General features: G+C 44.8%; 1 protein-coding gene and 1 long non-coding RNA gene across 9 annotated transcripts in view; both read left to right on the forward strand.

Moving 5' to 3' along the window:
* Positions 1 to 4,858: 4,858 nt before the first annotated feature.
* Positions 4,859 to 14,301, forward strand: LOC130150317 (uncharacterized). The gene is made up of 3 exons (XR_008822201.1): positions 4,859 to 5,061; positions 11,603 to 11,742; positions 14,046 to 14,301. It is a non-coding gene; the product is annotated as an uncharacterized LOC130150317 (long non-coding RNA).
* Positions 14,302 to 17,037: 2,736 nt separating this feature from the next.
* Positions 17,038 to 23,903, forward strand: part of LOC130150316 (zinc finger protein 501-like) — a 46,476-nt gene continuing 39,610 nt past the window's right edge. For all 8 annotated transcript variants that reach the window (XM_056341153.1, XM_056341156.1, XM_056341154.1 and 5 more), the window contains exon 1: positions 17,038 to 17,364. The gene's annotated coding sequence lies outside the window, so the exon portion shown is untranslated. The remainder of the gene's footprint in view (positions 17,365 to 23,903) is intronic.

Here is a 23,903-nt window from a genome sequence, read left to right on the forward strand (position 1 = left end):
CTCCATTTTGGTTGCATGCACTTCCTATTGGAAGCGGGAACACAGGTTGGATGATGGGCGATACTCATTTTCAATGCCTGAGCCTCATTTGCTCTCTGAAGTGCTCACCTCCTTAGGATTCCAGCTTTCACGTATCTGCTTTCCCTTGCCCCACCACTTCCAGGCAGAGCAGACAAATTTGGTCTTTCCTGTGTCTTTGGCCTTGCTGTATCCACTGTGTGAGGTTATCAGGAAAACAAGAAAGTTGCCTGTGAAATTATGACTAGTTTTCTGGCTCTCTTGCAGACACCTGTGGCCTTCCCTCACCTACTCTCCAGCGGCTGTTCAAGCGTGTTAGTGGGGTAGAGGAGGTCTGCCCTCACTGTTGGCCATGGCATGCCATCTTGGTGCTCCTTGGAGACTACCAGTGTGATGGGGCTGTCATCAGCCCTGTGTGGCTACCGACGGCTGCCCACTCTGTGCGGCTGTAAGCATGACCAGCATGTCCCGGGGCCACCTCTGCCCTTCTCCCCATGCTGTGAGCTCCCCCTGCTCCTCCACATGGGGTGAAAACAGCTGGAGAGCTATAAATTATATTCACACCTGCTTCTCTTTTATGAAACCTTCCTTCTGCCTTTCCTCCATGATTACTGGTTTTAGAGATGGGAACATTTTGGTCTTCCTTGTAGGAGATTCACTAAAGTTAATTGGACAATCTCCTATCAGAGCTGTAGCAAAGCCAAAGCTGATGCAACACATTTGTCGTGGTGAGAAGCTCTTGCTCAGCAGTCCTGGGAATAAGTGACTAATTAGACAAGAGCCAGAACGGTTGTATGACTGCTGAATAAGGAAGCTGTATGGGTGACTGTAAGTAGCTCCAATCTGTTTGCTTTCATTATACAGATTTAACAAACCCTTGCACTGGACTGTGAGAGTAGGAGACCATGATAGAGCCCTAAGACAGTCAAAAGAATAGGTAAAAACCCAGCAATAACATTAAAAATGTTGACTTTGGTGTATTTGCCCCTACAAATGATTCCATGATTCATTGCAGATCTATATGCACAGATAAAACAGTGTTGACAGCAAGGCGAAATGAGTGGTATGTGGCACAGGTTGTTGAGGAATAAGAAAGGAAATCCAGTAACTCTGGTCTCATTCAACTAACTTGCAGTTTATAGAAGGATGTTTTATATCTGGTTCTTATTACTAGCAGTAAAGTCTTAAAATCTAACAGAGGTGACTGAGTGTCCTCAGCATCTTACTTTCTTGGTGCTGAGCAATATATCTGTCTATAAAAAGCTTGCTGACTCTTTCTTCCTAACGGGGAAGAGATACATGTAGAAAAGAAGCACAAGTGACTCACACTAGTCTTCTGCCAAAAACTCAGTGGCTTGAATTTGCACAGTGAAGCAGTCAGCCTTCACTCTAGGCTCAGGAGATCTACATGATCTGTGTCAGCAATCTTTTTAACTGAAAAATTGAGAAGTGAGGGGTTTGTCTTCAAAGTCTTTGTACCTTGTTTCTTTTAATGAACTATTTTGAGCTTGGTCATCCTTTGTGGTTTTTTTGCCTTCTTTTACAAGTATGCTTTCAGCACGCACTTAAAGGGCAGCTTGTTCCTCCTCTGCCCTGACCCCTCTGCCCTGGTCACAGATGAGACATATGAAGACCATCATGGTGCATCCCCACTTGGACATGCTGAGCTGTGAGTCCGACACTGCCCTGATGCTGCTAGATGTCCCTCTGGAGTATAACACTGCTATGAGGCCAGTGTGTCTGCCCCAACAGCACAGAGATATTATCCTCCTCTTCCCTCTGCACTGTGTCTGGGGGAGGAGGAGATGGGTTTTCTCATTTTGCATGTTTGCCCATTAAGAGCCAAACTTACTTTTCCGTCTTGTATTTTTGTCTTCTGCCCAGACCTAACCTCATATTTATTTCCCAAGCAGATGGGAGCTGAGCTAGGCAGTTGCAGCAGACACGAGTTCCTGTACTTGAGAATAATATCTGTGAGAGAAATTACTACTTCAGAACCAGAGGGTTCATAGTGAGGATGCTTTGTGCTGGCTCTGTTTCTGTGGAAGGCCAGGACTCCTGTCAGGTGAGGTAAAACTAAAGGTGAGCACTCCTGAAAGTGCCTGCATATGGATGTCTGTAGGTCACCTGGGGAGGGCAGGGGGGAGGACAGCATGTAGCAAGTGACAGTTAAAAGCTCCAACAACTTGCTGTCCCTGGAGTGGACTCTCAAAAGCAATAGACACAGTTGATCTGTATGGGAGATCTGTGCAGGGTACAGTGTTGCTTGGAAGTGGGACCACGGAGTTTATTCATTTCTCTCTGGATAGTAATTTTTGTGTGACCTGTGGATGAGAAGATGTTGCCCTTGCACTTCCCAAGTCCCATCTCTTATCCCAGTGAAACACTTTCCATTGTAGCTTGCTTGGAACTCTTTTTCATGGCACTCTTTTGTCAAGGTAAACTATGACAGCTTCTACTGTTTTTATAAAACTCTTGTATTCAGAGCACTGTTAAAGAACTAAGTAATCTCCCTGAAATCCTAGGCAAGCAGGTAAGAACAGCTGAGTAAATAAAAGGGAAAGTGATTTTGACTGAGGCACTGTCAAGTCAAAATGTGAGTTCTGCTCAATACCACAATCTTATGGCAGACTAATAAATTGTGTAACACTGAAGAGCACTATGGAATATTTTGTCTGCAGGCTGTGCTCAGCCTTCACTCCACGCTGATAAGCGAGCCTTTAAATCAGTCTCTTCGTGGCAGGCGAGGGCTGAGCTGCACAGCGGCTGCGTGCCCTGTTCCTGCCAGAGGCTTTTTCTTGGGCAAATCTGTCTGTGACAGCTCCCTCCTTAGCTGCAGCCGTGCAGAGGCCAAACGAGATAACTGCGAGTCCTCTCTCTTTTGTTTCCCAGGGTGGTTCTGGTGGCCCCTTGGTTTGCAGCAAGGAAGATGTGCCATTTACTCTTCACGGCATTGTCAGCTGGGGTGTGGGCTGTGCCAGCCCAGAGAAACCAAGGGTCTAGTCAAGGGTGAGGATTTTCCTGGACTAGGTAAAACTGCCAATGAAAGGTGAGTTTTCTTTGTCTAAGTGAGATGAGTCCTGAATATAATCCCTTTGGATAAAATATACCAAGTGCATTGAGGTTTTGTCTGGTAAAGTTTTTGAGGCAACTTAAAATGAAGAAGAAAAAAATATATCCAGGTGATTTCCTGCAGAAAGTTTCCACTGCCTCCTCTTCTTCATGCCTTCCCCCAAAACAAAGCTCAGCGGAAATTAGAATGGGAGTTTCAGAAGCATAATACTTTTATTATGTACTTCTGGCTCTCACATTGAATATAATCTTTGGACAGATACTTTTCTCAGTAAAAAGCAGCTGCTTGTGAAAATGCCGACCAGCCCCATGATTGTGTGTGTATCTAGAGATAATTCACACCACATTCAGAATTCTGCAGGATAAATTTTGCCACAGAAAGTGCTAGAGGAAGAGTAGCATATGCTAGTGAATAAGGACTGATTGTGTGAAAGTGATGGTATCTTACAAAAAGAAGAGGCTCCAGTTCTTAAACTGGGAGGAGTCTCATGCACAGAAACGAGGGGAGCCGGCCTGTTTGAGGTGCTCCATGTGAACCCAGCATCGTCATACTGCTTCCCTGCACCAGATCTCTCTCTTCTTTACCAGAAGTTTCTTTCCTGCTGAGGCTCCTCAGGTCAAGGTGAATTTGGCTTTATAGTCTCATTGGCAAATGGAGAAATCTACCACTTCAGTTTGTTTAATCTGATGGGATTTGAGAGATTTCAAAGACCCATCAGATAGCTTCAAGTCTTTTTTTTTTTTCCATGTTAAATAAACTGATTTGTCATTCTAGAGAAATGTTTCACTTTGGCTCAAAGTAGTTGCACCAGGAAATCACTGATACAAAACCTTTGTCTTCCAGAGCTTTTTCCCTCCTCCTTCCCTGCACATGCACATGTGCAGCCAAGTATGTAATCTTCCATTTAGTGATTGTCCCACAGCATTTCCTGAGAAAGAGAAAAAAACTAATCTTGGACAGAGTTTACATGTTTTTTTCTGCCCATCCTATATTTTATTCCATTTCTGCCAGCAGAAAATGGAGGAATTCTGCTAACAGGAATAAATTTAATTTTTTTCTCTCTCTCTGTATCCTGAATAAAGTGTGCTGCAGTTATGAGCAGGAAATTAAAGTATATATTAAAAAAAAGAGCATGTTGTGGATAATGGTCCACTCTCAGGTCAGATGAGCACTTGGCCTCTCCTGCTTCGTGCTGCAGCTGCCAGTCTTTCTCCCTTGTGGCATCATTCATAGTCCCACAATGACCTAACAGAAATGTTAATACAGGTGCTGACGAAGGGAGAACTTCCTTCTAAACTAAAACCAGTTAACAAAACAAGTCATCACTTCTGTGGTAGCCAGACCATCCCCACAGGTAAACTGGGAGCTGGCTGGAGATCTTCTGTATCCTTGGAGCTGATGCAACTGGCTGCTGACCACTGACTCTCTGTGGAGAGCTGTAATGGCTTTCATGGCCCGACAGCAAACTGCAGGGAATTGCTCAGCTCTGTCGCTGTAAATCTTTCCAGAGGTGAAGGCTTTAGCATTGCATACAGCTTTTACATATGCCTTCATACAAAAGGTTCAAAGCCCTGAGGGCTTTTTGAGCCAGATACTGACCCACAACTGGCTCCTTTATCTGACCTTCATATGATTGCTTTCCTATTGCAGGAAGTGCTCGGCTGTGCTGACTGTTCCTGACTTTTGTATTAAACTGTCTCTAAGCATGCTGTGCCTCTCCTCAGATGCTGAACAGAGAGTGCTGCAGGGAAGCGGCAGTGCACTGGAGACCTCGGCACAGAAGCAGCCAGTGAAGCTGCCCACAAAGCTAATGGGGGAGGCGTGCACGTAGGGTGACTGCAGAGCTGTGTGGAGCTGTCGTGTGCCAGAGGCTGCAGCACTCGGTTTGCAGGAGGTGGTGGAGCTGGTTCAGTTCACGAACAGCTCTGGGTAGTGCCCAGTAACAAGTTTGAGTCTCCTAACATCTCAGTGTAAGTGGACACAGCTCTCTGGATTTTGTCCTGGGAAGATGGTGTGTGTGTATGTATGCAAGGAGAGGAGGGGAAGGGAAGCTGGTGAGCAAAGCCAAGGGAAGGAAGACCCTCTCATAGCTAGAAGCAGTGGGCTCAGGTAGAGGAGCAAGGCTGCATTAACACTGATGCTGCAGGTTTCCTGTGCACTTGGGTATGTTGCTTACTCTGCTCTCCGTCTCTCCCTTACCATCCTTGGAATTGAGGTGTGGGGGGTGGGTTTATCTTCAGTGATTTGGACTGAGTTTCTCAAGGTGCAGAGAATTACTAAATCTCTTATGCATGTAGTTTGCTTAAACAGAGCTGTGGTCTTGGGTGAGACGTTGTCAGCTTGCTGCTGCTTTATAATGCACAACAAACAACCCTGTCTTAGTGATGTGCTGCCTCCTTCCTATTAAGCATTTAAACATTTCTCCACATCTAATGTTGTGACAGTATTGAAGGAAGAATGATGAAAAGGCTGAAGTACCCCCGAGTTATTGGGTGACACTAGCTCTGGCAACAAATTAGAGAATGCTGTTGCTCACGGTTTTAAAAAGCAATCTGTTCAGGAGAGGACGTGCTACCGGCTCTGCTTGCAGACTTGTGCTGTAGCCAGGCTGTTGGCATGCAGCGTGTGCTTTCCTCCTCATTGGCATCCTTGTTGGTGCTCCACGACATCACACCACTGAGATGAAAATAGGTCCTCCAAAGTGATAACCAACAGGAGGTGGGATGATTTCTCTCCTCAGGCAAGTGCAGCACAGCCAACTGTGGGGCATCAGTCGCACAGCAGCTCCAGGGCTGGTTAGCAGGAACTGGAAACACACTTGAAGCTCTGGCCCACACTGGAGTGGGCTTGTCTCAGCTGAGCATCTCATAGCTGGGTGAGCTCAAAGTCATGGCAAGCGCATGGCACTGTAATGACCAGAATTGAGGTATTACCCTGAATGCAAAAATTATTTTTTCAAAATATATTCAAAAAATGAACCTACAGGCAAGCTCCTGTGGCTCAGCCTGCTGGATGTTACCCCTTCCAGAGCGCTGCACCCACACTGCAGTGCCATTCCCTGTCGCCTGGTGCAAGGACATGGCCCATGTCCTCCAGCAGTGCTGAGTACCTGCAGAAGCCCTTGCCCTGCCCTTGTGCAAAGCTGTGTGATAAACTCATTGCTTTTCAACCTAGACTGTGGTGAAAGAGGTTTGTTTTCTTTTTGAGACCAGCCTCCTGGATGAAGGGTACCCTCCCCATAGCTCAGCTTGGCCAAACTCTCTTCCACTGTGGGTTAAGCCAAGTCATGCCTGTGTGTGCCTTCTAACAAGCAGTGCTGTTCACACCGCAGCACCTTCCTCAGGAGGCAAATGTTCCTCATCTCGCCTCTGGATTTGAAAGATATCTACCCAGAGGAAGGGCCCAGCTTTCCCCACCCTCTGCTCTCAGCATCCCATTCAGGTATGCAGTGACACGGCATGGTGTCAGCATCCAATTTGAGCAGGAAGCTCATAAACTTTGGTGTGGGAGCAAGCACACTTAATTTAAGCTGTTCTACAGAGGGTATGACTTTAAAAATCGCTGCCTGGGGAGGCAAAACAACCCTATTATGCTTGGTACTAAAGGGACATAGAGTTCTCATTAGTGATCTTGTTTTCTCTCCTCCTACTCTGTTATAACACTCAGATGCTTCCAAATATTTCCCTGTTGATATGGTTTCTTATTTAACAAGGGTTGAATCTGACTGCACTGTGTGTGCATGCAGCCACAGGCTGAGCCTGCTCTCCTCCTGTGTTTCTGCAGAAACACAGTGTGCATTGAAAAAAGCATAATATTTCGTAACTCCTGGCAAGGGCTGGTCACATGATCAATTAAAAAAAATAATTACATTTCATAATTACATTTGAGGTTGGTTAGGCCTGTTAGCCCAGGTACTTGACCAGCCTGGTATCTGTTTATCTGTTTTCCAGGCATTGATCAGCTCAGAGCAGATTTGCAAGCACGTCTGCTTTCCTCTAAGGCCTGGCAGCTTACTCCTTTGTGCTGCCTGGCTCTCTGAGGCTAAGGCGACAGGGCTGCCTTCTGACCATGTACATTTTGAGAACTTGCAGGCTGTTACCAGCTTGCATTCTGATACATCTGCCCTATGCAGGGTTAAGCTTTTTATCAAACCAATTCATTTTGCCCTTTCCAGTGGCTGCAGCAGCTGTGCTTTTGCCAGTGATATCAGAGTATTCAGACTTCCAGCAAGTCCAGTAATACTGGGGTGGGGCAGGGGAGCAGTTTTGAAAAGAAAAAGAAAACTAAATATTGGAAAACTACTTCTCACTAACTTTATTGACCTGCTAGACTATCTTCAATCATGGGCAGAACTGGCAGGTTTTTTAGAAAGCTCTTACTGTCTTTTCTTAATGCTTTTATCACTGAAGTGCACATTTATCCACAGAATGTGCATCAGCAGTGGAGTCAGAAGAGCCCTGGGGGCTTATCTCTGTTCCTTCCTTGTCAGGATATGTGGGAAGCAGAGTGCTTTTGGATACTCCAATTGTTTCTGAAGGGCATGGCAAATATTACAGTAAAGCAACTGTCAATAACATCATTGTTGAACTGCCAAGAGGAGTTTCTTGGGATTTATGAGGAGAGACAGAGAGGAAGAAAAGTGCTAGGTAACAACAAACAATCCAGCCGAGGACACTCAGCCCTAGAAATTTCTCACTTTCACTTGAGCCAGTTTCAGAAAGGGTTTCCAGCCCCTTGCGTGACTCTGACACAGGAATTAAAGTCTTCAGCCAAGCTTACAGCCTGGGCTCTGAAGTTTAACTTCACCTGCCACACATCAGTGTGCTGCATTCACCCAGCAGAACAGCCCTCTTCAGCCACTAGAGAATGGCAAAAGAGACTATATAGAAATAAGCTGTGGTATCTGGGCAAACCCTCATGGGCAGTTGCCTGTATAAGTGGCTCGTGACTTCCTGTATTGGCAGTTTCTTCTTCGAAGTCAGCCCCCCTTCCTCCATACCCTCTGAGGCAATGGCATGAGATGCAATGACGGTACATATTATTTGCCTCTTGGAGGTAGAATGAATGAAAGGGAAGCATCAGTGTCTGGGAAAAAGGGGTGTGACACTTTATACCAGAAAATATATTATATTCTATGTGGGTGGCTAAGCTATTCCTTCTTTGACCCTGCTGAGGTGCAATCCAGGCACTGAGACACTAGTGTAGATGAACACAATCCAATTAAATCCAATAAAAGAATTAAAAGAAAGCTAAATTAAAACGAAAGCGAGAGCTTTATTTTTTTTTTACTGGAAAGTTTAAGTTTCTAGAGGCCTATATGTCTTCATGGGCACTGCACACTGCGGTTAAGTAGAATCTAGTTGGGAGTGCAGTGTGACAGGGAGCAGGAGCACATCAAGATAACTCCATTGCAAAACGCACGGAGGAATGATTTTCATTTACTGTTGTAAAGGCTCTGTACACAGAGTAGGGGAAAAGAAGGAAGGGGAAGAAGTGGAAGAGGTAAGATGCAGGGCAGTAACACCTACATCTGTTCAAAACAGCAAGTCAAATGCCAACTTTCTTGTCTGCTGTACAAGATGTGTAGTATATAAACATTTTTATGTATAAAGAAAATGAGGTTCTACCTTCACTGAAAGTCTTGGGACAGAAGACATGCCTTTATGTACCCAAGCGATGGGCTTTAATTTAGGTACTATCAATGAAATATTGTAGGGTCACAGGAGCAGGTTCATAGCCATGAAAAATAGAAAACAGGGTGTCGGTGTCTGAAGGGGTAAAGAATGCTTTACTGTACAAACCTGAGGAACCAATTTTTTTCATACCGTGTGTGGATTTGATTTACTTCTTCCCCCTCCTGCACATACTCCTTCTGAAAAGGATTTAGAAGTACAGAGGGGCATGACAGGTACCCAGGGGTCCATCTGGTGCTCTACAGGGAGAGACTAAACAGGCTCAACAGGCTGGAAAAGATCTTGGAGAAGTGCAATGGCCTCACAGACTGCTATAAATGACACAGAAAGGTAACTAAAGGAACACTTAGTCACTACTTTTTGCAAGGTAAGGAGTAGGGATATCAAAGGGAAGTATCAGACAGCAACTTGAAAGCAAAAGGGATTAATTAGTACTTGTTGGCACAAAATGTAAATGGGAAGGGGGAAGTAATAGGAAAGGAAGGGGGGAAAAACTCATGAAGGCTGGATCTCGCACAGATTTTATTGGATGTGCTGAAGGATCTCTTACCTGTGAAGATGTTCCTTCCCCTAGCACCCCCTCCCAGCTCTTCATTGTGGGTCGTTTTTTTTTCTTTCCCTCCCTCATCCCCCTATATTCTGCCTCTGTATATGTTTACTGTGATTACAGATGTTATAAACTAGTTATGCAGAAGCATTTCTCCTGGGTAGGTATCCACACTGATATCCTGGCAGAAAAAGTGTGGTGGAGAAATCCACCATCAGCTTTTGGGAGTCCTGTGGGTGAATTCTAGTGAATGCGTTCTCCAAATATTTTCAAAAGTAAGTGATGCCTCTGGAGCAAGTTTTTGGATAATAGCCATTCTGTGTAGACCCTCATCCTCATACATCACACCAGTGGTGATGGCTAATGCTCTAGAGAAGAGGCCCCATTTAACTTCTGTCTGGGTGTAGATGAGGGCTATGGGCATGATCATCATAGCTCTCATATAAAGGGAATAAGCTGGTTTTTTCCTGACACTTGAACAAGAACACCCTTTGTTACCAAATACAGTAGTAACACTTCCAGATTAAAACATTTATGGTAATGGAACATGCTAGGAATATTTTTTTTTTTTTCATCAAGGAAAAAACCCTACCTACCAAATCTAAAGTTTAGCATATCAGTTAACTCTGAGTTGGGAGTGGAAGGAGAGGAGAAAGATAGAGGATGTGCTAAGGAGTTCTTAGAGCACTTCACAGCTATCTTTCATCAAGAACTTATTCGTAAGAGCACACAAAAAAATTCTAAAAGTATATCTATTACAGCTGAGAATAACAGTTTATCTATCGTAACTATTTACATGCAGGACAGAGGAAAATTATATCAGAAATGGGACCATCAGTCAAACTTTTCCCTGAATGAGAGTCTAATAGATAGCTCCCTGGAGCGTTCTCCAGCACACAGACTCACTGCGATGTAATAGCATTTGTTACGGCTGGCAGTTTTTCAAGGTTGGGTATATTAAACTAGATTCCTGTGTCTATTTATATGCCAACATATTGAAACAGCCTGTATTCCTCCCCCCTCCTCCTTCTCTAGAGCCAGTGAACAATAGAAGTCAGTGAGTGCCTGTCTCTAAACCAAATTACTTCTTCTGAGGAACTTAAAACATAGACTTCGGCTTTCATGTCAGCATGAGCTAGAACTTCAGGATGATGTTATGACAGGAGAGAAAAAGGCTGGAAAATTCAGAGAACCAGAAAGTAACCTGAAAACAATTTAGCATGCTTAACAACTGGAAGTACCTATCAGTGGAGATGGAGTAATGGCAAAAATTCCCTGTCCTGTCCCATTTTCTGTTTAAGTCCATGAATGAACCCTTAAGTAGTCTAGTGAGTTTTCAGGGCAGATAAAGCAAAAAAAAATAAAAAAGCCTAGACTCACAGGTAGACTCGGGGCACATGACACTGTGCAATGAACTGAGCAAGTCCTTGCTGGCCAGCAGTAGGACACTTCGTGAAGGACAGGGACTGGAGGTGCTCCCTGCTCCCTCATCAGGAGATGGCTGCCTAGCAGCCCCGTTGCTGGCATTGAACATCTCTCAAACGTGAATAGTTCCTCACTTCTCTGCCTTTCCACAGAGCAACTTGTATAGCTTTTGCCTAGATTTCTCAAATGGTGTTTTTACAGTGGTGGTGCTTGGATCTGCTTCTAGCTGGGCTATGCGGTACTGTGCAGTCTCCAGAGGCCCGGACTTGCAATGAAGATGATGTTCTGCTCCATTGGCTCTGTAGCTTTCAGCATTGAATACTTGATGCTCAGGGTCCAAGGTACAGTCAAGCTGTGCAACCACTTCTCTCTAAAGATGAACTGACTTGTTTGACTGAACCTTCAAGAATGTACTTGTTTTCAAGATGTCTTTATGAGCTTTCTGGAACTTTACATACAAATGTTCTCCAAACATGTGAAAGAACAGAGCTCTCAGATGTTCTAGCCTGGATAAAACTGACTGATATGCAAAATGCTGAAGCTTGAAACAAGGCTAAGGTGAGTTTGAGTTTTGTAGGATTATGATGAACAAGGTCTGGCCTGGTAGAATAGGAATGTAGCAGCTTTCCTGATTGGTTTGTCTTCTAAATGAACACATCTTTTCCCAGATGAACTTTTAAAATGAGTATTTCAAGGTTCTGCTCTGCAGATTGGTTCTCACCCATGATCCATACTTTTCCGTGGGAGTGACCTGTTATATAGGAATTGCTCTAGTCCCTGGTGAAAGTCTCTTTAAAACTTAGTACTAAAGCTGAATTTAATGCTCTACATTCTTACTCTTTCCAGGACAAAAACCTGGCAATGCCCAAAAAAAATCCCAAGGAGATGAGCTTGGAGTCATCACAATGCACAGATGTCATCCTTACAGATTGGGAAGGAATGATCCAGTCACTGGGATATCCTATAAGAGAGACAAATGCCACCAGGTGAGCACCCGAGTTCTTCTGGCTTTTGTAACTCCTGCATGAAAATCTGCACATATCTAAGCTGTGGTTTTTAATGAATCTATAGGTACTTCAGTGCCTGTTAGAAAACAAGGCAAGTTCCTCAAAGAAAATTAGGAAAGCTGGGGGATACCAATACCTTCTTTCCAGCAAAAAGCAGAAAATCTGACACCTCTGGGCAAAGCATGTCAGAGGCCTGAATGTAGTGTGATGGAGGGGTTAACAATGGTGGTGTTAAACTATGTCACTAAACATCTTTTCACACTTTCGTCTGTTTCCTTTTCTTCCTCCCTTATCGTACTTAGTTAGGGTAAGAGATAACTTTCCATTCACATGGCAATAGCATAGACTTCTGCAGTGTTTGAAAACTTAACTTCAGAAGTAATGAATATTATGACTGAAATAGGTTTGGACCAGTATGCCGTCTTTTATTTTACTTTTTTCTTTTCTCTTTTTAATAGGCATTATACTCCTTTTTGCCTTTGCTCAAATAGCTATCCCTCGGAAATAAGAGCCAGCTGTAGAATATGCTGGCATTGTCACTTTGTTCTTTGCTTTTTGCTGCAGCTGCCACTAGAGAATTGTAACCCCATTAAAACCCATTATTCTGCTTGAAGTCCTGGACTTCTGGACTGAAAGAAGTCTGTCTAATTGTCATGGCCAGCTGATGATATATGAAGGATTTGGACTAACCAAAGAGTTAATAGATGAGAGAGAACTCACCTTAATGCTGGGGTGAGAGAAACAGAGCAGCTGAACTAAGTTTCTTTTGCAGGCAGATGAGGGAGTTTTACATGGCACACTTCCATGCTCCAGGAGAGATCTCTGATAATACTTGGAGCTACTGCAGCTAGCTCAGTATCTTTCCCTTCCTAGAAATACTTTTATAATCAAACCTATTGGATATGAGGTCCTAATTGTGGCATGGTTGTGCCTTGGAACAATGTAGGTCTGTCTAGATTGCTCTTTCCCAGGCTTGAACTTGCAGCACGACCACACTTGCTGTGTGTGTCTGAAGCTGTGTGCCAAACACAAGGCAGCAGGTCAATGATGGAGCCAAGGGAAGGGAAGCTTTTCCTACTGCCCTGCTAAGCAAGGAGAGGTACCTACCCACCCTGACTAAGGAGCTATTGGCTTGGTTATGTGCGATATTGCTGGGGAAGTGAGGCTGTGCAAGTGTCTCTGTATGTGGAAAAGAAAGCATAGACTAGAAACTTAAACTGTTCTAAACTGCATAAAGCACTTATGGATACAAAGTTCTTCAGTGCCAGGTTTCAGTTATGTGAGACTCTAAGTGTCTTATTCCCCAGGGAATATGGATGTCCTGCAGTCTTGCGAGCATTGCACAATGTCTTCCACAAAGAAGCCTGAGGTGGAGGCTGCCTACCAGAGCAGTCCAGGCAGTGGGCACTTGCCACTGGTGATTTGTAGTGGTTATAATGGGGGTCTTTATTTATCTTTTTGAAGAAGGCCCCATTCTGGTTATAAGTATAGCAAGTTATCTTCTGGCCATGTCTGTAGCCTAATGTATGAATTCAAAGCTGTGAATCAGAATTTTGTGTTAAGAAGCTTTTAGAAAGGGTAATCTTTTCTGACACTGCATTTTGAAAGACTATGCTTTACAGCCCTCAAGAGAAAAAGGGGAAAGTGGAAGGCTCATGTCCCCTTCTGGTCTATTTTGCAGGCCACTTCTGTGGTGGTGCTTCCCTCTATCCTATAAAATCTTGAGGTTCAGTGGTGGTGGTGACCTTCCCTTCCAGAGCTGAGACAGCCATGAAAGGCTTTCTCTTGACTTACTCTACTCAGGAAGCATCATGTGGTAATTTTAGGTTGGGAGTGGAGAAGTAGAGCCTAAAGCATGGCTGTTAGATTAAAAAAAAAATAAATCTATGTGTTCTGAAAATGGACGGCCATTAAGAATAAGAGATCTACTAGTGATCTTGAACGCTGATGACTAAATGCATAAGTAGTGATTTCATTACTGTGCTTATTCCCTACTATAAACATGTAAAAAGGAGATACTAACTTAGTTGTTGCTTACTATATGGCCCTTTCTATTCTGTTTTGCAAAAACTGTATCCCCTGTCACCATGATCAGTCTGTTATTACTTCTATAATCACTTTTCTGCTTCTTCATCTAGCAGGCCATACTGTTGTCGGGTGCTGCTGTTACCACCGGTCCCCCCACAAACCTCACCTCTGTTACATGCCCAGGGAGCTACACAGTTAACTGGGCTCTAAGCTGAAAGACCAAAGGAAACCTCCCTTGTTTTCTTGCTTCCCAGGCTGGGATACTGCTGGTGACCTGGATGGACAGTTTCCTCTGTGAATAGCACTGCCCTGTCACCATTAAGCACATTAGTACTTTGATGCCTCATATCAAAGAAACTTGGAGCTGGAGAGACGAATTCAGGCTGACTATCACAGAAGCAAGCCATGCATCTAATCTCCTTCCCCCACTCCCTTTTTTCCTGTCTTACCTGTGCTCCTCACTGCTGTGTGAATGAGCACATCTGATTGTCTATCTATCAGGCAAGTGTGCTGAGCTTCAGAAGTAAATTGCAGCAATTAAATGTCTCATATTAAAATTCATCAGACTTACAGCACCATCAACAGAGATTTGTCTGCTTTTTCATGTGCACACAGACACATTTCCAAGATGCACTTCAAGCCCTGGCTCTGAAAACTAGGAGGTGCCTTTTCCATTCACCCGCAGCCTGGCTGGAAACTCCTCTTGGCTCAGGCTCCCCTTCCCAGAATAGCCCTGTAACCTCCTCTCCATTTGTGTGCCTCAGGTAAGGCAGTGCTTTCCTTTCAGGTCTGGAACCTGGAAACATGAAGGCTGCTGACAGAGGTAAGACTGGTTGTAAATTTCTATAAGGCTGGTGAGAGGGAAGGAGTGAAAAGCCTTTTTTTTTTTTTTTGAAAAAAAAAAGGGCCCCCACCTCCCTTGATGCATGTTCTGTATTTGTGGCTTGGGACGGGTAAGTGTGAATATTTGGGTGTGAGAGTGTCACCAGCGACATTAGCCATGTCGGTACTACATGTACTTTCTTCATTCAGCACATCCCTGTTCTGCTGCATTCACTTTCAATTCCTGGTGCCAGAGCTACAATGTATGCTTGGAGGAAAGCAGGACTACTTGAAGGAAACCAAAACTAAATCCCACCAAAAAGACCCAAACCATAGCTAATTCTAGCAATCTCAAATACATTGGATCCAAGACCCTTGAACTTTTCTCTGCATTTTGTATGAGGATTTGAACTTCAGCCGGGTTGACCAGCCTCCCTGAAGCATGTTCCCAGCTGTTCAGCCAGAGGGACCCTCAAGGTGGGATTTTAAGAGCCTCATCAAGCTTCTACACCTTTCATGTTTCCAGCAGGTTTAGTGTCCTCTCATCACCCCAAGAAGTATGCTGTTAGCCCTGCTCTCCTTTCATCCCAGTAAACTGAGGTATGAGGGTAGACAGTTTTATTTATGGAGCTCCTGAAAACAATGCAGACTATTCCACAAAAGCATGTGATAAAATGCTAACATGCCTAAAACATGGCATTCTGTATTTTGATCAGCAACTATAAATGCAAGCAAAAGAAACATCTACACAAACACTTTAGGAGTGATAAAGAGTTTTTAAGTTTGAGTTTGACTCATTAGGAAAGGTTACTGCAAGTGATCCTGTACACAGCGTCTCAACGTCTGACCCCTAGATCACTCTTCAGAGTTCAAATAGTTTCCCAGGCCTAAAGCCCTTTTCCTGGTTGAGCAGTTCTCTGTGTAAGTGGCATGTAGAACCTGTGCTTTGAACCCATGCAAATTTTCACTTTAACCAGCAGCACTTAAAACCCAACATGAAGAACTCTGCTTTCTCCAATATTAATAAGGCGTGCTTAAGGAAATTCATGCAGAAGCAGTATTTTTCTTTGTGATGTGATATTGTTTTACCTTTTTCTTTTAAGAGTGCCCAGGCTTTGCTCTAATTCCAGTTGGAGCCACTGAAATAACATCTCCCAATTACTCTGGCATTTACTCTGATGTGCTGAACTGCACTTGGACAACTTATTCTACTTCAGGAAGTAAGCTGAAGGCTGTGCTTGAGGACTTTGTAATTGAGGATGTGAGGGATTGTTTCACAGAATCACAGAATGGTCAGGGTTGGAAGGGACCTCTGGAGATCTAGTCCAACCCCCTGCTAAAGCAGGATCCCCTAAAGCAGGATGCACAGGATTGTGTCCAGGTGGGTTTTGAATGTCTCCGGAGAAGGAGCCTCCACAGCCCTCTCTGGGCAGCCTGTTCCAGTGCTCTGCCACCCCCAAAGTAAAGACTGACTGAGTATTTACAATGGACTACGTCTCTCTTCATGGCATCTGGGTAGGCTGAACTACACGTTAATTTACTGTCTTCCTTTTCTGACCCCTTTTATTGAAGGTGACCAAATTCCCTTCAGTTGTGGGGGTGGAGGCAGGGAGGAAGGCAACACTGATGAGTGCTGCACAGTGCACAGCAGGGCCAAGTGGCAGCAGGCTGCCTGAGAGCCGCTGAGAGCAGCTATGGTCACCCAGGGCTGCTTCAGTGGAACTGGCCTGGACTCAGCAGCTCTTGACTCCCAGCATCACGGCTGTATCTGAGAGGATATTTCTATTAGTCCTTCTTTTAAAACCTTTTATCCTTAACCTTTGTGTCTTGGCACTTACCTTGCTCTGTGTCTGAAACAGTTTGAGCAGATGCTGCTGCGAGCATCACGGTTGCCTTGTGCCACACAGACAGCAGGATCTTTGGGTACAGAAATGTTCACTGGAATGGCTTCATGCCTTCCTAGTTCTGTTACTGCCTACCCGCTTCCTCCTCCCGTGTATGTAGACAAGAGAACTGGTTACTGGGGCAGTCTTACTGAAGTATGAGTGAGGTGCTCATACAGAGCACAAGATCAGTTTGGCCATTGCACAAGGCTTCACCTTTTCAGCCTGGGGTAGGGAGCGATATTGCATAGGCCACTAGAGAGATAGCCCTTGAAAGACCTCAGAGAAATCTTGACATCCACTAATATTTTTCAGTATCAAATGGCTTGGATTAAAAAATCTGTCTCTGGTAATAAATTCAGGGGCTGTGTCTCAAACTACTTGGCAATGACTACAACTGCAGCATTTTTTTTCTTCCCCCAGCCAGCAAACGTAGTTGGCCAGATAAGTCTTTTGGCATGTTCTCTGTAGAAGAATGCAGCAGTGGGTTGATTAGCATTGATAACACGCAGCTGTGGCCTTGCCTCGAAGGCAGTGGGTTGGTTGACATGGATGATGTGCAGCTGTAGCTCATTCCTGCTAAGTAGTTAAATAGCCCTGAGGATGGTGGGAGAGGTGGTTGGATGGAGGAGGAGCAGTGTGGTCTGGCCTCTGGAGGAAGGAGAAACACCATGAAGAGTAGAATCTGACTGGTAGTAAAGCCTTGTTGCAGCCTGATAGTTTGCTTGTGCTGTAACAGTTCTCCAGCAGCAGCTTCCTGACCCTGTATTTCAAAACTGATGAATCTGTGGGATACGGAGGCTTCAAAATCCTTCTTGAGGTGTTGTACCACCAGCCAACACAAAGTGAGCTGGAAGCAGCAGCCAATGTAAGTAAGTCTCTGGGTCTTTTCTTGCCTATGCCAAAAAGCAATCCTGTTGTTAAAATAGTATCAAGGGTTACAGGCAGGGACATTTGTAAAGCTTTTTTGCTGAATGTGCTTTCCCTAAAGCTATTGTTTAACATCACTTCAGGATATTCTCCTGTGCTCTGCTGTACCCAATACTGCAGTAAGTTAGTTTAGTGTTCAGCCCAGGCACTTCATGCTAGGTAGTAGTCCCCCTATCTCTGCAGTTCACGCTGTCACCAAGCCAAATGCTCCTGAGGAATGACTGTTTATCTAATAGCTGACTGGCTTTTGCTTAAAACAGATGCTTATTGGGTGGAACAATTGGTCTCAGCATGTAAATGACCTCTGATTAATTAATAACCATTATCTGGAATCTGACACTGTAAACAGGAAGCAGAAGCCAGTTTAATCCATCTGGGCTAACTTTTGCTTAAGAGCTTGGCTGCTCTTACTAGAGGGTTGTGCCTTTTCCTGGGGCACACAGAAGGGATAGAGGGGCCCTATTATAAAAAGGCTAGGTTCCCATGGTGTGATCCAGGGTGCCACTCAAAGAGGGGAAATAGTGGGATGTGTTGTACTTCAGCCCTTGAAATTCTCAGTAAGTTTCCCCAAACCAGCTCTACCAGTGTCAAACTTCTAATGGACCTATTTTCTGTTAAACTTTGTCCCCTCCTCGACTCATCCTTTGTATTATTAACTTCTGAAGAAAATAAACACTGTTTGCTTCTAGCTTTATTTCTTTACTTTCTCATGCTAACACCTCTCGTGAGCAGTGAAAGTTGCTGGTGGTGGGATATAGGTTGTTTATGCACTGGTTTTTTTGCTGTTACTGGAGATGGTTGGGAACACTTCAGTTTGAAAAATGAAGATTTACTCTAATGGAAACACTTCATTTTGACTAAAAAAAATAAAAAGGTCAGGAAATGCTTCTCACCTGCAGAATGTGACTTCCTGAAAAATCTGTGGAAAGCTGCTTACCCAGGATGTGTTGCCAGCCTGTACACATCTGGGACATCAAGATTCAAGTCATTCCTCAACTGGTATTAGTTGAGGTCTTTATTTTTTGGTATAGCATGTATGGACAGCTTCTGTTCTTTTTAAGGGAAAATTAGACCAAAGCATTCCCAACTCTAACAGAGATGCTTCAGTCCCACCAATGGGCTATTGTGGAACCTTTGGTGGACATCGCTGTCCAGAATAAGTCTGGTGTTTATTTGGTGTTGGACCATATCAGTTCACCCAGCTGTGCCTGATTTTTTTTTTTTAACAAAAAACCCCCCAACAAACCCAAACAGAAAAGCAAGCCCCCAAAAGTCCTCATGAGCAATGAGGAAATAATTCCAGAGAAATATGGATTTCCAGTGGTGGATCCATTCCTTGTGCTGGGGCCTGCAACAAGTACAGAATTGCTGGTGGACCCATGCAGGAAGACCAGGATAGATGAAAGTGGCTGATCAACCCTGGTGTCCTGGCCCTGTCATACAGGGTCAGCACTTACGCAGAGGCTGCTTAATTGATGAAAAATGGGTCTTGACAGCTGCACTCTGCAACTTCAGATGGGCAATGTCCTCTCAGCCTAAAGCATTGAGAGTCTGCTAGCCTCCAGACAGGACAATTTCTAAGTTGTCTTGTCAGTCCTGGCAAATACAGATGGGGTTACTCTTTCCCATGTCTACACACATCCAGAGCTGCCCTCCAACAGCTTAAACCTTCCTGCATAGCGTCCTGTGCTGGTAGCAATGGTGGTAGTGGAGATGGAGTATGGGCTCTGATATGTAACTGGTAATTAACTGCTGATGCCTGTATTGTGTCTCTGGCCCCCCATTATGTACTTACTGGCCTCAGGCTGAGGTACCACATGCTCCTGTTGAACCTTCATCTCTGTTGTATGTAGATAACCGGGATGGTGGCACAGGTCTTGAACGTTTTATCAAACTAATCGTACAGCCCACATCCACAGCTTCAATGTAAGCTCCATCTGTGTTGGGGTCTGGTTCCCAAGAAGGTGAGCGACTGACTCTCCTCTGGACTGCCTGTGTTAATCATCACAGCAGCAAACCTTTGGAGGTACAAATCAAAGTTCTCTGTCAGCACTGCACAAAAAGCACTGATACCTCAACCGGGATTTGTAAAAGTGTCCCTGTGAGGTAAGGTTGCAAGTCTTGAAGCGTGAATGTTGCTTGGCAGCGAATGCTGCAAGTGAACTTCAGACTCTTCCTGTTGTCTGAACTATGGGGTTTCAAGACTGAAAAATGTCTTTGTTCTCCTTCTTCCTTGCCCAGTGCTCAGTCAGAACAGTTCTGGGGAAAAAAATACTTGTTGCCAACTATGAAGGATGACAACCCCATGCTTATACAAGCTGTGCCCACACACTATGGCTTTGTTAGTTTTCATTTCAGAAATGACCTGGTACTCCTGGAGCTGCAGAAACCTGTTGAGCCAGGTACTTGTTTGGAGCCCCATCATATTCAGCTGTGCTGGGGTTAATGACTGGGGTAAGACTGACATGGAGGCATGGTGTTTAGTATGTGTGTGGGGAGGTGTGGTGGAAGGGCATTTGTGTGTCTTGGTAAGGGATGCTAAGAGTGACACAAACGGCGAGCCTTCAGGGAGGCTTGCTTCTGATTATCTGGTTAAAATACAGCATGAGGGTTGGGAATGCTTTTGCTGTTGTCAACAGGCTTTGAATTTGGCTTCTCCAAGCGGACTTGCCTGTGACTTTAAGGTATAAGTGTAGGCTAGACATGATCTAGAGAATAACAAAGATCACCTATTCTACCCATCTTCCCCAACCTGTCACAGCTGTACTATGACCATTAAAGTTAATGAGCCAAAAATAAGCATGCATGTGCCAAGGGAGCTGTTCTTATTTTTTTCTCCATAAAGATTGGTGTGCACAGCACTAATATGATATGCACGTCTGTGCTGGTAGCAAAGTAATGTTGGAAACAGCAGGGGCTGAAATTTAAAGAAAAAGCTTTGAAGTAGCCTGTACCATTTGTCTAAATCAGAGAACATTCTTGTTAGAGGAATATTTTGGTGCAGTATAGAATTTAGATTTTATATGATAAAGTGCAAAGCCTGGATAGAGCTGAGAGAAGTTAGTCCTTCCAGTTTGTTATGGGCAACTTGGGGCAGGACCTGGGGGAAGGAAAAGGTAAGAACTGAAGGCATATGTAAAGCAGTGGAGAAATGTCATCTGAATAGAGCTGGTGCACAAGAACAGAGCATTTGAATAAGGCGGCTATATAAGCATGTGGATCTCTCCATGTCTTATTAATAATATCCACAAAGAAAATGCCACAGTCCTTTCAAGAACTGCCTATGTGCACTGATGATGGGAGGCTTCTGCACTCAAAGGGTGAGGTCTTGAGGCAAACTGGCCTGAGGAAAGCATCTTCCCTCAAACCCTAGATCCATGCCTCATTACAGGGTCTTCTCTCTCACATCTTAGAAACAGCCTTCAAAAGGTGTTCAGTTTGACTGTGCTGCGGCCTCAGACAGAGGTATTGGGAGAAAGCCAGATTTGACTCATTAAAACAGTGCTCTCGGACATCCAGTGAGTACAGTGAGGGAACATATACATTATTAAAACTGTCTCATCTGTTTTGCAGTCTTGTTACGGGTTATTTGGGAGGGGTGGAAATGCAGCAGTGAATTAAGAGGCAAGAAAAGCAAGGGACTGACAGAAGTAAGAGCAGGGAAGCTGTACCTAGTGTTGATGGGAGTTTGCTTTCCACCACAGGCAGCTCTGCAGCATTAGCTTCCTTACCAGGCGGCATGGAGGAAAGCAAGCACTGATGCAAGATGCTTAACAGTGGGATGGGGAGAGATGGGAGCTGGCCGTAAGTATGGGTTACTCTGACATGAAAGAGTACCTATGACCCATGCGGGGGACAGGGACAGCTCAGACTGGGGGCAGTGGCAGGAGAGGGTCCCCCTGTTCCCGAAGTGTTGCCTGCAGCTTGTGTAATGTTTTCCAGATAGGAGAAAGGATGCCTCTTCTGTTGGAAAGCTGCCACTTGGGGAAAGACAAAGCCAAGGTGGAGGCTACGCAAAGGGCAATGAACTCGAGGGAGGTGAGATCACTCTCATGGTGTCTCAACGCCTGGGGCCTCCAGCCCATATCACCCCTACTGCATGGCAGTATGGTCAGATACCTCCTGGTGACTCTGGAGAAACTTTACTCCACCCCACCCCCTTCAAACTGAAGAGAGCTGTACCACCCACTGATTCAAAATAGCCACCGGCCCCTCTGCCAGGAGACATGGGGTGCGTGTGCCTGAATGCAGCTGGTGCAGAGCTTGTCTGTGTCCTGTCTGACCGTCCCTTTGCCAAAGACTAGCACAGGCAGTGGCAAGGAAGCACTGCTAGCTGGCTGGAGGTCAATCTGGGAAACCAGTGGGGTGGTGATGGACTTAGGGGTGCTGCCAGAAGGTTTGTGAGTGCTCATCTATGCCCTGCAATAGGCTTCCACCCCTGGTGGTGTGCTGCCTTTCCTGTCTCTTAGGGGTTTGCTCCAACCCTTCTGGTTTTTTGGTGACCACTGCAAGAGACAAGGGAGAGGTATAGGGCTTAATACGTCATGAACACCTCGTGCTGGTGATTGCCACACTACTACTGCTCCTGGCTGGTGGGCTTGGCTCCCCTGCCTGCTGCCCACCTCCCAGCTTCAGAGGGCAGCTCCAAGCCACACTGACTGCAGAAGCCAAGGTGGCTCCATACAACTGTCTGGAGAGAGACTCCTTCTCCTGAAGCACTGTTTTATGTAATATTGGATAACATACGTGCAAAGGGAAGTAATTCCCCGGCTGGGGTCTGCCCCCAAAGCACATTGAATGGCTACCAGGAGCAGTTACAGGGCTGTGACTCCTGCCTCTGCAGCTTCCCCAATGCTGTTGCATTTCCCCGAGGAAGAACTGGCTGCCAGGCTCCAACAAGCAGAGATCTCTCTCCTTTCCCACAAGGTCTGTATGAGCTACTGGGGACAAAATATTGAAGAGACCAACATCTGTGGGAGAGCTGCAGGGGCAGCTTTTTGCATAGTATGTAACTGACTGGGTGAGAGTGCCATGCTGCAGGCAACCAGGACCCAAAGCCATGCCCTCCCCTAGCCTGCTGCATGTGAATGCTTTTGGCACTGCTAACAGGTGAGAACTTGCTTTCTCCTTTTCTCCCCTTCCTGTTTTCCCTCTTCAGGGAACTCTGAGTGGCTGCTGATCAGTGTGTTTGTCAGGTGTTGCAAGCTGAGGCAGTGACAAGCACCACCCAGAGTCACCAATGGTCTACACCAGGGTTTCTGCCTGCAGATGCTGCATTTCATCAGTCACAAACCAAAACATCTGATTAACAGGAGCTTTTCAGGTTTCTGTGTATCTTTCCTCAGTAAAGAGGTGGTGATGTAGACTGGGTAGTTGTTCGTAACTTGGTCACCTTCCTCTAAACCCTTCATCTTTGGAAGCTCAGACTTGAGCAGTCTGTTTCAGAAATCCTCTTTTTATTGCAGCAAAGTTTGTGGTGCTGTAGCACTGATATAAATTCAGTTCCTGAAAGATGCTTAGGAAATACGATCCTTCAGTGTTTGGGTGCACATTTAGTGTCAAGTCCTTTACACAGCTGGTACTCAACTGTCAAAATAAAATTGGTACCCCTGTTACTCTCCAATAACCTGATTTACCAGAGGGAGGTAGCTGCTACAGCAGCATGGGTAACTAAGATGGACTACTTCAGCTGCAGTGTTACTTTGCTGAAAAGAAAGCGATCTGGAATTTGGTGTGATGGCTCATCCATTGTAAGTATACCTTCAGGTTTTGGAGAGATTTATCTATGCCAAGCTTTCAGCCTTGTCTTTCATACTAGGAAGGCCATGCTGACAGGATTCTATTTGCCAAAAGCTTGTTTTTCTGTTTGAAATGGAAGGGTTTAAATATGCTTTCTTGGAGGAGGAAAAGGTGGTGTCTGACTTACCTAAAGTTTTCTTTAGCTGATAGCTAAAACACAGACTTGGAAGTGAAGTGTATTTGTGAAGAAGGGTTTTAACGCTCAGCCCTATCAGCATATATCAGTGAATTACAAGCCAGGAAATCTCTGCCTGCATCCACCTCCTCTCCTTTCAGCACTGTTGTGCACTATATATGGGTCTATCCTTTAAACAGAGGATACCAGGCTCTTTTCCACCTCTGTGCTGTATATTGCAGTCCACTTAAATATGGAAATACAAACATAGGCATGTTTGTGATCAAACAACTTGATGGCTCCTGTCTAGCCAAGTGAACTCAGCAACCATCTGCTGCCAAAATGGCTGAAGAACCACAGCCTGCCCTTACACCAGGTCATTCAGGTGCAATAGTTTAATAAATCAAGTTACACACATGATCTTTTGACTTACCAAACACTAGTCTCTGTGTTGCTTAAAAGAAATGCATCTCTCTCCTATTCCTACCCCATGCTGTTTGTGGAAAGAAAACCTCATATTCTAGCACAATTTGGAAAACATCAGTCAATCTTTTAAAAAATAA

Source organism: Falco biarmicus, chromosome 5, assembly GCF_023638135.1.
Source record: "Falco biarmicus isolate bFalBia1 chromosome 5, bFalBia1.pri, whole genome shotgun sequence".
Taxonomy (NCBI): Eukaryota; Metazoa; Chordata; class Aves; order Falconiformes; family Falconidae; genus Falco; species Falco biarmicus.